We start from the raw sequence: 4,802 nt of genomic DNA, 5'->3' as shown, positions 1-4,802 counted from the left end.
ATAGATGGCAGGCCAGCAGTAGATTAAGAACTACTTAAGACTGATTGCTTCTAGGTGAGGGAGATTGTGATTTATATCCAGCCACTGGATGGGCTGACTGGACTCCAGTGGAAGCATTTGCACTGAAAGACGTTTGGGTACAAACACCTAAATTAATAGGACTCAGCATATACGGCAGAGTGCGTAGGGTTCAGTGAGGGAACAGGATGAGGCATGGATCAGGGAGGGGGTCTGGATTTGAGGGCGCAATGTGTAAAATTTTAAAAACTCGACAAATGTAGAAAAGAAAAAAATTAGGTTAAAATATCATAAGAAGTTTAAAATAATTTTCCCTTTGAATTTTGATGGAATTATATTTCCTTGTATATATGAGAAATTTTCATTTAGGAAATGAAGGCCATTCTTGATCCTCATTAATATCTTTACAAACATGATTTTTTTAAACTAAATGTTCTCTCATCTGGTTTTCTAATTTGAACTCTTCAGGCAATGGTTCTGCTAAATTGCAGTCAAATCATACCACCCTTCAGTTGTCAGAATTAACTATTCTTAGATGAAGTGCATATTCCTTGACATTTTTAACATAATTATTTATACTCCACCCACCAGCTTCATCTCTTCCCACTCAAGTCTTGCACACCCTGCCGTGAGTTAATATGAGTGTATTTCAGGAAGCTCAGAATATTATATTGTCACTCAACCTCTCCTCTACATATCATATGCTATCTGATGATACATTTGTGCCCAGTTTAATCTTTATTGTCTATTCATTCTTTATGTATAGTCAAATGCTGTTACCTTAGTCCTATGGTAGGCATCAAAATATATCTCAAACAAGAGAAGAACATATTATATTCTTTTTTATTTAAAGAAACTTGGCAAATTTCTTCAGATAAATTATATTTATTAAATTCTTTGTACTAATTCTATGAGAAATGCTGTATTCACCACAATTTAATTTAGTCTGTTGGATTTGATTGGTAACATAATTATTTCTCAAGCACTATATAAATACTATGAATACTATACAATATCACAATAGAATTATCTTTAAAAAGTAACAAATGAAATGTGTACGATGTTTCCTTTATTGGCCTCCAAGTTATAAATTTATTTTCAAAATTTGGTTGAGATTGATGTAAAATGTTCTAAGAATAAGTTTCATTGGTACTGAAGAGATGAAAAAACACTAACAACAAGGTGTGTTAACTCAAAGAAAACCAACACTAGTATGTACATCAAATACATTCTATGTAAAATTTTCTTATTCCAAATAACTTCATCACACCACAGAAATAATTGTAAGAAACTTAATATTTCTCCTTAACCAACAAATAAAAATAAGTATGGAATACTTAGCTGGTATGAAAAACCAGAGGGAAATACATTAGTTCAAATGCTTACCAAAAAATTACACATACAGTACCTCTACATAAGTCCATGTGTATAGCAGAAGCCTATATAACAAGAAATCGTGCCGGACAGGAGAAATGTCCCTTTGAGCTGTTGGTCAGGGTAGTCCAAGAGATTCCCAAAATTACATAGGCTATTGCCACAGTACTTGATTGCCTCCCAGAACTTGAAGATAAGACCCTGTTGCTGAAGACAGGGCATACTTCAAACACAAGACTTGGAGAAAAGGAGATGGAACTGGCATGAAAGCTACGTCTCATAGTTTTGGAGAACACTATGCAAGCTGCTAAGGGAGAACATCAATCAATGGTTCAATCCCAGCTTTAAGGCTTAATCACCAGAACAGTGGCCAGCACAGCAAACTATATTGGTGCAGTAGTGGCACTTTTACCTTGGGGGTGATAATCAGCTACCTAATTAGAATTAAAGCCTACTCAATGTGAGGGAACTCATATGTAGTTTTCTAAATATAGCCAAATATACATGACTGGAGAGGCCATAGATCATAGAGAAAGCCCTATCTCAGTCATATCCCTAGATGAATATAATTTATTACTTTGTTAAAAAAAGATCCTTATATTTAAAGACAAGTATGCTAGTCACCACTCATAAAGAAGCTTCTTTTGCAACAGACAGAAACTAATACAGATCTCCACAACTGGTCACAAACCAGTAGATGAACTTGCACTGAGGGACACCTGGGTACACAAATTTGACTCGATATGCCTTCGAATATATAACAGGATGCATGAAATCTGGTGTGTGTGGGTGCTATGAAGGGTGCTGATGGAGGAGGGGCTATATAGATAATTGAGATGTTTTGTATGAACTGCACAAGAATTCAACATAAAAATACATTGAAAAGCTCATTAAAAGTTTTATAAAATAATTAAAAATAGGAGTATTCTTAAAAAGAAATTTTAATTCTATTCAAGTTTCTCTGTTTTCAAAAATGTTCCTATTGTTTTCAGAATTTTCTATGGAGAAACATAAGCAAAATTTGACAATTCATATGAAATACAAAAGACTGAATATATGTATGAGAATGTATAATCAAGACAAATATTATGTTCTTATACTCAGGGATTAAATGTATTTGAAGCTACACTAAGCAAGAATAACATATAGTTAAATATACTTTAGAAAATAATAAAGGAAAGTCCAGTAACAACCACAAATACCTACATGACTTGCTGTTTTCAACAAAATCATGATAATTCAACTGAGAAATTAAGTAGTCTTAAAACATCTCTACGTAGATCCTAGAGAAGAATTTATTACTGTCCATTTCCTGAAGAAATATATTTTCTGCCTAAATTTCAAATACTTATCCTTATACCCACACACAAGTATAGTTCTCAACACTCATTACAAAAGCTACAACTGGTTAGAAAACAGAGATCTACAACTGGTTAGAAAACAGAAATTAAATGACTGTTTAATACTGAGCATCCATGAAATCCCAATAATATGATTTCCTAAACAAAACCTGAATAATGATAACACCAGTTGGTATGCCAAAGAGGATGCAAGCAATTTCCCAAGGTCACAGCTCTAGATGAAGGGAATCAACGGCTACTGAGAGAGGAAGAAACAGTTTTCCCTAGAGACAAGAACCTGTTAGATTATAAAAAAAAAAGTGCTCAGCTGTAAACATATGTATGAATGAGCTTCACTAAATAGATTCAGTACTTTGGTGTGCATATATATATATATATATATATATATAACATCATATAAACATAGATTATATATATATCATATATACATACTGTACACACACATTATATAATGTGTGTACTGATAATAAAGAAGAGGTCGTGAAATGAGAAGGTGCAGGGGGCAGGGAAGAGAGGGAGGGGTGGAAAGTATGTAATTATAATATTAATTTATGAAATTCTCAAAAAATTAAAAAGAGGTTATTCTTCATGACCAAATTGGCTTCATCTCAGAGACACAAGAATTGTTCAACAGACATCAATCAACGCATGCAATCCACTTCAAAAATAGACTCAACTACAGAAACCACATGATGATCTCATAAAAAGTGCAAAAGGCCTTTAAGAAAATCCAGTATCCCTTCATGGTAAAAGTTCTGGAGAATACAAAAAGACAGAGGATATATCTCAACATAATAAAGGCAATGCACACCAAGCTCATAGCCAACATAGTGTCAGAGAAAATATCAAAGCTTTTTCACTAAAATCATGAGCAAGACAAAGATGCCCACTCTTTCTTCTATTCAATATCATCCTCGAAGTCTTAGATGCAGAAAAAAGAAAAGTGAGAAGAAGAGTGATGCAAATAGGAAAGGGCCAAGTCAATGTACCTTTGCAGGTATGATTTTATGCATAAAAATCCTCAAATTGAACCAAATACTACTTTTATTGTTCACTTTGATCACATTCTTGCTTTGACCATTGAGAACTTTGTCCTTTCAACACATCTTTTCATTTCTGAAAATTTTCATCCTTTGTGGAGTGACCAACCTCCAAGGTCTATCTTGAAGACTTCTAGACCTACAGTGTCATTAAGAAGTTTTGATATCTTTATTTGGATTTCATTTTCACATACCCAATTTGACACTTAGATTGACTTCTAATTTTGATATCTTTATTTAGATTTCATTTTCACATAACCAATTTGACACTTAGATTGACTTCTAATTTTAGCTGACAAATCTAAAATATATGAATGCATATTAATACATATATACATAAACATATTTTATCTATGCATATATTCAACTTTAAAATTAGTAAATACTTGGAGATATAGCAATAATTATAACACCCATTGCAAACCAGAAGTCTCATTCTAAATTCTCTAAATACCACTTATTGTCCTGTATGTGAGAAAGTGGACTCCATCTTACTGGACATATTAACTCATGTCCCAGGAAGAATCAAGTATACTAACTACAGGAAATTTTTATTTATGGTTTATTGTCATTGACTTTACAGAATATAGTACAAATATTTTTCACTATCTCTTAAGTCAGTTCTTTTCTTCTCAAGCCCTTTAGGATAAAAGTCTTATTCATTGGTAAACATTTATGTCTGTGTGGTAATGTTCACATATTGGTTTTGACATCTTTTATATACTGGATAATTTTCATTGGTCATTGGTTGAGCTAGTAATACAGTATAATGATGGATCTAAGGATCTTGAGCATAAATATAAACTCAAAGAAGTCTTACTTTTCATGTGGTGATCACATACTTTCTTCCTACCATTTCTACCTCATACTCAAGAGTTTTATAGTTATTATAGTTATTCCATAGTGACCCCTTGTTCTGCTAGGTCCACGAACCTTGGGTGTAGAGTTTCAACATCTTAACTTTTAAAATTCTTTCTTTGTCTTTCTCTCTGTTTCTTTCTCTTTCCCC

Source organism: Nannospalax galili, unplaced genomic scaffold (assembly GCF_000622305.1).
Source record: "Nannospalax galili isolate Female #2095 unplaced genomic scaffold, S.galili_v1.0 scaffold1472, whole genome shotgun sequence".
NCBI lineage: Eukaryota > Metazoa > Chordata > Mammalia > Rodentia > Spalacidae > Nannospalax > Nannospalax galili.
The sequence above is the reverse complement of the archived record's forward strand: the minus strand, read 5'-3'. Positions refer to the sequence as shown.